The 10808-nt window shown below is 45.9% G+C and overlaps 1 pseudogene; it reads right to left on the bottom strand.

Moving 5' to 3' along the window:
* Window positions 1-8748: 8748 nt before the first annotated feature.
* LOC129014143 (keratin, type II cytoskeletal 8-like) lies at window positions 8749-10328 on the bottom strand (annotated as a pseudogene).
* Between the last annotated feature and the right edge of the window lie 480 nt (window positions 10329-10808).

Raw genomic sequence — 10808 nt, 5'->3', positions numbered from 1 at the left:
TCAGAAACTAGAATTCCCCTCGGGCTCCTTCCAACGCCCAATTCTACTTTTGCGAAACACATTCGCTAAGAGAAGCTTTGTTTTCTGGCTAAAATAGCTGTGCTTGCTGAGTTGAGGTCATAGAACTCTTGAGGCAGAGATTGCCAAACTTTGCCACCCCACGATAACTGCAGATGCTGCAGTTTCTCTGCACCTGGAATCTTCCTTCTCCCAAGCAGAAATCAGCAATTGGCAGCACCACCAAACACCAGCACATGTCTCCCATCCTCACCATGTTTATCTCCACTCGTTGGAAAGGAGCTGCCCCGCCTCTGGCCATCTGACCAGAATGTTCTTAACTCTCAAGAGGAGAGAGACTGCTCTTTGTAGGTGTGTGATGGTGATGGAAAAGGAAATGCAAACACTTTGTCGAAAGATGTAGCACTGGTGCTCCATGGCCCTCTGTCCACAGATGTCTGATAAGCCTCCAAACCTCTTTTCTAACCTGGAAACACCCATCATCTTGCTCAAAGCCATGCTGCTCTTTACGAGGTCCTCAGGCTGCCAGAGTGAGTGGATCAAGGAATTGACCTTAATGATACCACTATGGTATAATAACATATTTCATGTGCAAGGCTGTTCACACCTTGAAAAATGCTTTTGTGTAAATGATCTCATGTGGCCCTGTGAAGGAGGTAAGAGAAGTGATTCTTATACCCATTTTATGGACAAAGAAACTGAAAATAAATCTGATTATTCTTCAAATGTATCCAGTGGCAGAGGCAAGATCAGAACCCGAGTCTCTTGGATCCAGTATCTTTTCCACCAAACATATAGCAGTCTTTTGAAAATTTTTTATTGTTCTTGAATAGACAATATCTACACATGGTTCATAATTCCAAAGATACCAAAAGATGTACAATGAAAAGCAAGTCCCTTTCCTGCTTCTCTGCTTCGTTCCCCAAAGGCAGCTCCCTGAAGATGCAGCCTTCCAGAGCCCATCTATGCACGTCCCAACAGTAGATATGTGTATGGAAATACATCTATATGTGTGTATTTGTGCATGTGCATAAACACAAATGAAAGACAGCTTTTATCCTCTTAAACATATGTATTTTCCACTTCAGCCCATGTGGAGCTGCATTCCGAAAGGATCAATAATGCTCATTTGGGTGGAAGGTGGGCGATGTATCTTACAGTTAAGTGCACAGGCACTCTGCAGTCAGGCAGATCTAGGACAGACTTAGTATTGATCAGGTACATGTGACAAAACCTCTCTGGGCTTTAGTTTTCTCATCTGACAAATGGACATAATGATTCCTAATACATAAGTGAGAGAGTGTCTGTGACATGTTTAGCACATAGCATGTCCAATAAATGGTGGCTACTTACTGTATGCCTACTATGTGCCAGATACTGTCCTGGGTACTGGAGAAAAGAGGTGTTGGCCCTTAAAATGTGTTTACAACTTAAGGTTGGAGAAGGAGATCTAAACAAACAAATTTATTTATTTGTATATTTATGTTATACTAAATATTTTTATATGTTATATTTATTACAGCAGAATGGTTGGGAAGTCGTTCACAAACAGAGTAAGAGCATAGACTCTTACCTGCAGGTAAGACATTCTTGGGGTCCAATCTCATCTTGAATGAGTTATTCAACTTGCCGTGAGCATCAGCTGCCTCATCTGTAAAATAGGAATAATAATATAGAGTTGTGAGGATCGAGTGAAATAATGCACAGCACTTAAAACAGTGCCTGGCACATGATAGACATTCAATAAACGGTGATTTTCAGAACTGTACAGAACGAATGCCTCTGTAGAAACATGTACAAGGCACCCAGGTGGCACATCGAGAAGGCAAGCCTTCCAATGACATGAGAACGGCCACGTGCCAGGCCTTGTAGTTGATGTTTTACACGCATCCTCTCACTGAATGCTCAAACTCCCTCTGAGAACTGTGTTACCCGCTTTTCACAGAAGAGAAAATCAAGGCTCAGTGAGCTTCTTCCCAGGCTCTTCTTCAGATGTGTGCTGAGCCCTCTTGTGCCCGAGCCTCTGTGCTACACCCTGGGCCAGAGCAGAGATGGCAGCTCTGGTCCTCGAGGAGCTTCTATCCCCGTGGCTGGACAGACCTCAAAGTCTCACTACACATCTGATTATTCATTCACAGCCATGATAGAGAGAAAGGGATGTGCCTGGCTTGGGACCTGATCTGGTTCAAGAGGATGTGAGGTTCCATCTCCATCTGCTCTTGCCTTCCCAACATCTCAGTTTGTGAGGGAGATTGGAGTGTAGAGAGGAAGAGACTATGAGCAGAGGTAGAAGTAGTTGGGCCTGCATGGAGGGGAAGAAGGTCTCTTTTCAGCCCAGAGATCACAGGGAAGTCCTCTTGGGGGGCCTCCCATTGCCACAGCTGTGATGAATGCTGACCTTGGCCAGGCAACGCCTCTCACACCCGCAGCCAAGGAGGGTGTGGAACTGACAAGATGCTGAGTGTATAGCTTCCACTGCTGTCATCGGTGGCATTGTTGAAAATATCCTTTACATCTAATTTACATGGCAGGTTCTAGTCTACCCAGCACTTCTGACATCCACCATTTCATTTGTTGTACATAACATTTATATATAATATTTATATACAGTTGGGGGGGGGGCCAGGAGAGACTGGGAATTACTTCTCATTACAGCTACTCCTCACTGTAGCTCAATTTTCTACCTTCTGAGGTAAACTAGGTAGGTATTATCAGCACCATTTTACCGATAAGGAAACTGAGCCTGTGAGCATTTAAGTGACTGGCCCGAGTTCACAGAGGTCATTTGCTTCCGAGCCAGGGATTTGGTCAGTAGGGTCCTCACATTGACATGCAGCGATGCCACATGTTGGTCCCTTGTCAGACTGCCCAAGTTTCACCCTGTGACAGAGAGCCTCTTAGCTCCACATTCTTTACCAGGTAGAATTAGGCTGTGTCCTGAGGAAATAAGGTCCTCATGGCAGGTCTGGACTGCTCTCCTTCCCTATGTTCTAGTGACACTCCTCCCTCCCCACTTTGGCTCCTGTTATGAACTGAATTGTGTCCCCTGCCTCCATTCATATGTTTAAGCTCCCACCTCCAATGTAACTGTATTTGGAAATAGGCCCTTCAAGGAGATAATTAAGATTAAATGAGATCATAAGGATGGAGCCCTAATATGACAGGACCAGTGTCCTTATAAGAGGAGACACCAGAATTCTCTCTCTCTAAGCACGCTCAGAAGACAGTTCATGTGAGGACACAGCCAGAAGGTGGCCATCTGCAAGCCAGGAAGAAAGGCCTCACCAGGAACCAACCCTGGCACCTTGATCTTGGACTCCAGCCTCCAGAACAGTAAGAAAATGAATTTCTGTGGTTAAAGCCACCCAGCCTGTGTCACTTTGTCATGGAAGTCTAAGCAGACTAATATAGCTACTATGTCCTAAATCTCCACCCTCCACCTTCACCTAAAGGCATTGAGCACAGGTATTTTACCCAAGATTTTCTTTCCGGGGTTCTCCTCAATTAACTGTTTAAATTAATCTCTCTTGCAGTGTTTATTTTCACAAAAACTTTCAAAAGAGATTTCCAAAGAAATAGCTTGTGACCCTGAGAAACAGGTTTGGCTTCATCAGTGAACAGCATGAATTATGAAACTGATCATGTTCCCCTGTTTGACATGTTTGCTTGGGAGCTCAGAATTAAACTGACAGCCTAAACTTCTAGAAAGTTTACTTGCCCTTCTGTGAAACACTTCATAGTAATACTGTCACCACTACTTTCACCTTAATTTCCTTCTTGTTTTTTTCTCATCAGTTGCTTCTTACATTCATTTATTTCATAAGTTAATGGAAGAATAATACATTCTTGTTGTAAATAATGAAAAGAACTCAGAAGTATCCAGAACAAAACTTGAAAGTATTCATTTATTACGTCATAATACTCTCTGTATTTGTGTAAGTAGCCTCAAATCCATTTGGAACAATATTAGGAATAATCAAATTTTTTAAAACAAATAAAAAATACCTTTATCTGAAAAACAAATAAATAGGTACCTTTGTTTGAAAGCTTACTATCATGCTAGGAATGTTCAGTATGCTTTCTCTTTTGATTGTCACAGCAACTCTATAAGGCAGATTTCATATGCTCACTTCACAAACTAACACAATTGAATGAGGTTAAGTTAGTTGTCCAAAGTCATAGTAAGTGGTAAAGTCAGGATAAAACTCAGATCAAGAGTTCAAAGTCTGTGTGTTCAATAGCAAAGTCATGGAATCAACCTAAATGCCCATCGATGGTGGACTGGATAAAGAAAATGTGGTATATATACACCATGAAATACTACACAGCCATAAAAAAGAACGAGATCAGGTCCTTTGCAGCAACATGGACGAAGCTGAAGGCCATAATCCTAAAAGAACCAACGCAGGAACAGAAATAACAAATACTGCATGTTCTCACTTATAAGTGGGAGCTAAACATTGAGTACACATGGACATAAAGAAGGAAACAGGCCGGGCGCGGTGGCTCACGCCTGTAATCCCAGCACTTTGGGACGCCGAGGCGGGCACATCACAAGGTCAGGAGATCGACACCATCCTGGCTAACACGGTGAAACCCCGTCTCTACTAAAAATACAAAAAAATTAGCCGGGCGTGGTGGCGGGCACCTGTAGTCCCAGCTACTCTGGAGGCTGAGGCAGGAGAATGGCGTGAACTCGGGAGGCGGAGCTTGCAGTGAGCCGAGATAGCGCCACTGCACTCCAGCCTGGGCGACAGAGCGAGACTCCGTCTCAAAAAAAAAAAACAAAAACCAAAACCCAAAAAACAAAAACAGAAAAGACACCAGGGCCTGCCCGGGGAGGGGGGGAGGGAAGGGGGAGAAAGGGGAGAAAATTTAAAAAAACTACCTACTGGGTACCATGCTTATTACCAGGGTGATGAAATAATCAGTACAGCAAACCCCATGACAAGCAATTTACCTATATAACAAACCTGCACATGTACTCCGGAACCTAAAATAAAAGTTAAAAAAAAAAAGTTTGTGTGTTAGTTTATTTGTTTGGTTTGATTGTTTGTTGTTGTTGTTAACTATCTTGACCCTCTATAACAAAGAGAAGGATTAGGAAATTGATGTACAACTGGGTTGTGTGGATGTGCGTGTGTTGCGGGGCAGGGGTTGTGAATTGCTCTTCAATCACAGCTACTCCTCTGTCTGGTGCAAGCCATTGGCATTATTTAGGCAATTCAGCCAAGAGCCAGGTTTTGTTTTCCCTTAAGTGGCAATAGAGACCTGACCCCAGCCAGCCGACCTTGTGTCAACTCCAGGAGAAAACGGCCAAGGCCAAGTGTAAGGACCGTAGCCTAAATCACCTTCCACCACTGATCAGTGGGCTGCTGCTATCAGCCAGAATACAGGGCGGCCTCTCTCTCTGGGAAGAGGCAGCAGAGGAGTCTGGACAGCGGATAGTTGGTAGGAAGAAACTTGCCCACCTCCCACCCGCTACTTCTCCCCAACCAGGGCAAGTTCGCATTGCTATACAACACGTGTGCATAGGCGCCTTCCGGACCGCTGGCTCCAGTAATTTGTACTGGCGTCCCCCTCCTCGTAGGTCCTGGCCAGAGGACTCAGCTCTCGATAGAAACACTGACCGCTGTCCTAGCTAGCAGGCAAGCCCATTTCTATTTTCATCTGAATTCCCAGCATCTTGGGGAAAGAACTTGGCCCTTCCTATCGACCAGACCCATTACGAGCGAGGAGAGCCTGCAGGCTCCTTCTTTAGCCTTCTTTGACTTGGACTCCGAAGACAAAGGTGAACTTGAGTGCTGCGGAGACACAGCTTCCCTTTATGCTCCCACCAGGCCCCCGGGCAGCCTAGTATCCATCACTGAGGCCCTATTGTCCCGGCGGGGCACCCGGGGCCTGACTGCCCACACTGTGAAAGCGCAGTTCCAGCCCCCTCTCCCCTCCCCCTGAGTCGCTGTGCCTGGAGAAGGGCTTTGGAGTTTCACGGAATGCACACTGGCCCTTTTCTTCTCGGGGCGCCCGCAGCTTTGATGCTGTGCGCCTGGCAGCCTGGTGCTCCGCTGGTCTTTTTCAGGGAGACCGTGCGAAAGCGCGGACCAGACGCTCTCCCCGCAGCCCGGCGGGGCTTCCCGAGAAGGGCACAGCCCGGGGCGGCCGCGGAGCCGGCGGCCTGCAGCTCCCGCCGCCGCACCAAGGGGGCGCTGCGCCTGCCCGCGGGGAGCCCACACAGCCGGAGCTCATCCGGGAAACTCATCCGCCGCCCGCCTTTCAGACGAAAAACAGGCAGCCCGGGGCCCGGCAATATTACCTCTGGGAGCTCATTCTGAGAGCTCATTCTGAGATAATTAGATTGGCATCTGTGAGAGGATATGTCAAAAAAAACTTCTTCAGCCAAATCTATGAAAAATTGCAATCATGCTAAAAAGTTGGAAGAATGGTACAATAGACACCTATATATCCGCTATCTGGCGTCTGCAATTAGCATTTTGTATGGAAGGATTTAGCAACAATGGCTATCACTGTCCTATTGTGTGTGTGTGTAGGAATCTAAGTCCCCCCCTCTCCGATTTATTAAATTATGCCACATTTGCACAATGGTACTATATAGGCGTTAAAGTAACATCGTATATTCAGCGATATGGAGATTTTTTTTTGTTAAAAAAAAAAAGCAGGTGGACAACCGTATGCACAATATTATGTTGTTTTTGTATGAAAAAAAATACGTATGGGGAAAAGCAGCCTGAGGTGGTTTTTGTCTCTAAAATGTGAATAAGGATTGTGGCTAAATTAGGATATGGATGAATTTAGTTTTCATATCTGACTTATCTTTGTAACTTATCTATCAATGAAGTACTTCTATGCAAAATGAAAAAAAGAAATTTAAAACATGTGGTCAGCTCAAGAAGCTAACCAGGCTCCGCGGGATTATTTCAGCACTATTTATCATGACAGAAGTCCTGGGCTCTCCCAGCCCACAAACACTACTGTGTTGCCCCTTCTGGCCATTTCCAGCTCCACCAGCCCCACACAGTTTCCCAAATTTGCTCTAGATCCTCCCTTCTCTTATCCCTGCTTTCCTGCAGCAAACTGCATTCCTCCCTCTCATCACTTACTCTTAAGCCAGAGAGGTTCCTTAGTCTCTATAAAGAAAGAATCCTACCATGGTATTCCCTTTTCCCACTAAAAGCAAAAGTCTTGTAAGATAAAATTCCTCTTCTTAAAAAGAAGTCTGGGGCTTACCCCAGAGGCAGACCCTGACCTGTCTCTCTGTGAGAGGCCTGTTCCGGTTAGTCTCCCGGGAAAAAGCATTTTTTTTTTAGTGTGGGTTCTTTAGGCATCTTTAGGGCCAGCTGGACGATATTTTCATCACTACACAAGCAACGGCACTTTGGGAGACTACGGTAATAATAGCTCACTTCGTACACGTATTTGTAGTTCACAAAGTAAATCCACAGACTCCCTTACAGTGATTCCCAGAGCATATCCAAAATCATTTGGAGATAGAAATAGGGTTGCTAACTTATGTTTTGCCAGGTAGAGCCATTTAAAAAGCTGCCTAGTATCCATGTTTGCCATTACTTCATAACAGAAAAGACATTTTACCACACACAGAAAATAGGAAGGACAATTTCAATTTTTTTTTAAAAAAGCACTATTTAAATAGAACTTCACTATAAGGTCCTCCTTTTCCCCCATGTATTTTAAGATTATTACTATTTCTATATAAACTGGAGAAAACATTTTTACAGATAATCAGTGGTTTGGGCACAGCACTCCATTGTTTTTGATACTTAAGAGTTACCCATTTGCAGGTGAGGAAGCCAAGGTTTAGAGACTATCAGCTGATGGAATGGTTAGAATCAAATTCAAGTCTGTCTGCTCTCAGTGGCTTTTTCTTATTGCAGATTGCTTCTGTCTAACCACATTGCCAGTGTGATTCTACCAAGAGAAAACCTAACTGAAAAGCAAATGAAAGTCTTGGCTACACTTGGATCACCAGACTACACCCAGTTGGTCAAATTTTATTTTTGATTGAAAAACCACTGAGCTCATCAGATGGAATTAGCCTTTCAGGAAAGTTCCTCTCTAATTTCATTATTTGCTTTATCAACAAAGTCATTCATATGGGTGGTTTCTAGGGGAGAATTATATATTAGAATGCTAATATATCTACTTGTATGTATCTATCCATATACGTCTATTGACTGGTGCCTGAAATTCCCTCATTTTGGTCTCCTTTAGTGATAGGTTTTTAAACATCACTAAAAATTTAAGAATAAGGCAAAAAGGTAGACAGCATGTCCTTTCAGTGTAATACTGAAGCATTGTTTAACAAGCTTAGTCAATAATTTTTTTTTAACTTTTATATTCGGGGGTACATGTGCAGGCTTGTTATAAGAGTATATTGCACGATGTTAAGGTTTGGGGTACTAATGATCCCATCACCTAGGTACTAAGCATAGTACCCCATAGTTTTTTTATTTTTATTTTTTTGCAGAGCTAGCTGAGGTTTTATTTTGGAAAAAAAAAATGGAATTGTTTTGTAATTGGAGGCATGGGCAAGACAAGTCCCCCAGGCAGGAAACTTCCCCACGGGTGGGCTGAGGGCCCGGGCTGAGCCTCAGGTGGGCCTCCTGTTCCCTGTGCTCCCCTGCACAGCGGCCTCCCTCTCAGGCTCTGCGGCAGCGGCAGGAGGGGTAGGCTGGGCGGGACTGCCGTGGCCATTCACTTGGGCAGGACATCAGAGGACTCGGACACCAGCTTCCCATCGCGGGTCTTGATCGTCTTCACAACCACGGCTCTGATGGAGCTGGTGCGGCTGAAAGAGCTGGAGGCCCGGCCAGAGCCAAAGCTGGAGTCCCAGGCCTTAGCTGAGGTCAAGGCTTGTGACGCTCCGGTAGGCCGAGCTTGGCTCACCTGCATAGCCACTGGTGGTCTTCTTATGGATACTCATATTCTGCATCCCAGACTCCAGCCGGCTCCCCTTGCCCTCCAGCAGCTTCCTGTAGGTGGCGATCTCGATGTCCAGGACCAGCTTGCCGTTCATCAGCTCCTGATACTCAGGCAGCTGCCGTGCCATGTGCCATGTCCTGCTTGGCCCGCTGCTGGGCAGCCTCCAGCTAGGACAGCTTAGCGTTGGCATCCTTAACGGCCAGCTCCCGGCGCTGCTCAGCATCTGCGATGGCGGACTCCAGGGAAGCCCTCCGCTCTGGCCTTTGAGGCAGGCCCTCAATCTCAGCCTAGAGCCGGCTGATGTTCCGGTTCATCTCAGAAATCTTCGTCTTTGTACGACGCCGGTCATCCCAGTGTTTCCCAGCCAGTGTCTGTAGCTCCTCATACTTGATCTGGTACATAATCTTAGCCTCGGGCCGGCTGCATTTGGCGATCTCCTAGTACTGCGCCTTGACCTCCGCAATGATGCTGTCCATGTCCAGGGAGCGGCTGTTGTCCATGGACAGCACCACAGATGTGTCCAAGATCTGGGACTGCAGCTCTGGGATCTCCTCTTCATACAGCTGCCTGAGGAAGTTGATCTCCTCAGTCAGCCCCTCCAGGCGAAACTCTAGCTCTACCTTGTAAGCGTCATCCACATCCTTCTTGATGAGGACAAATTCATTCTCCATCTCTGTAGGCTTATTGATCTCATCCTCGTACTTTTTCTTGAGGTCCTCCTTCAAGAAAGACATGCAGAGCCCCTGCATGTTGCCAAGCTCCGCCTCCAGTTTCAGCTTCTCCTGGCCCAGGATCTCTAGCTGCCGCAGAAGGTTGTTGATGTAGCTCTCCAACATGTTGTCCATGTTGCTTCGAGCCCTCTTCTGCTGCTGCAGGAGGCTCCAGTTGGTCTCCAGCATCTTGTTCTGCTGCTCCAGGAACAGTACCTTGTCAACGAAGGAGGCAGACTTGTTGAGGGTCTTGATCTGCTCTTTCTCCCGGGTGTGCATGCCCTGCATGTTGGGGTCTACTTCCAGGTTAAGGGGGGTCAGCAGGTTCTGGTTGACTGTGACGGCTGTGATGCCTCCCATACGCTGGCCCCGCATAGCCTCCACACAGACCTATACTGGTGCCCAGGACATCTGGGAAGCTGATGCTGCCCAATCGGGAGAAGCTCAACAAGCTTAGTCAATAATTTTTGTAACCTTTATATTCAGGGGGTATATGTGCAGGGTTGTTATAAGGGTATATTGCATGATGCTAAGGTTTGGGGTACTAATGATCCCATTAGGAGGCCTGGGGGCCAGAGGTGGACACCTTGTAGGACTTCTGGGTCACCCTGATGGACATGGTGGAGGCAGGAGTGGAGGCAGGCAGGCTGAACCAGGCAGAGATTCGAGAGGGAACGGAGAAGCTACTTCTAGGTCCTGTAGTTAGTTTTTCAACCCTTGCCTCACTCCTGGCTTCTCCCCCAGTAGTCTCCAGTATCTATTTTTGCCATATTTATGTCCGTGAGCACCCGATGTTTAGCTACCGCTTATAAGTGAGAACATGCAGTATTTGGTTTTCTGTTCCTGCGTCAATTCACTTACGAAAACGACCTCCAGTTTCACCTATGTCAACGCAAGGGACATGATTTTGTCTTTTTTGATGGCAGCATAATATTCCATGGTGTATTTATATGACATTTTCTTTAATCTGCCATTGATGGGCACCTAGGTAGATTTAATGTCTTTGCTATGGACAAGTGGGACCTAGTTAAAGAAAACTAGGTTTGCTATGGTGAATAGTGCTGCAATGAAGATATGACTGCATGTGTCTTTTCGGTAGAATGTTTTATTTTCTTTTGGATA

The sequence above is a fragment of the Pongo pygmaeus genome, chromosome 16 (genome assembly GCF_028885625.2).
Source record: "Pongo pygmaeus isolate AG05252 chromosome 16, NHGRI_mPonPyg2-v2.0_pri, whole genome shotgun sequence".
Classification (NCBI taxonomy): Eukaryota; Metazoa; Chordata; class Mammalia; order Primates; family Hominidae; genus Pongo; species Pongo pygmaeus.
This window is presented reverse-complemented; position numbering and strand designations above follow the sequence as displayed.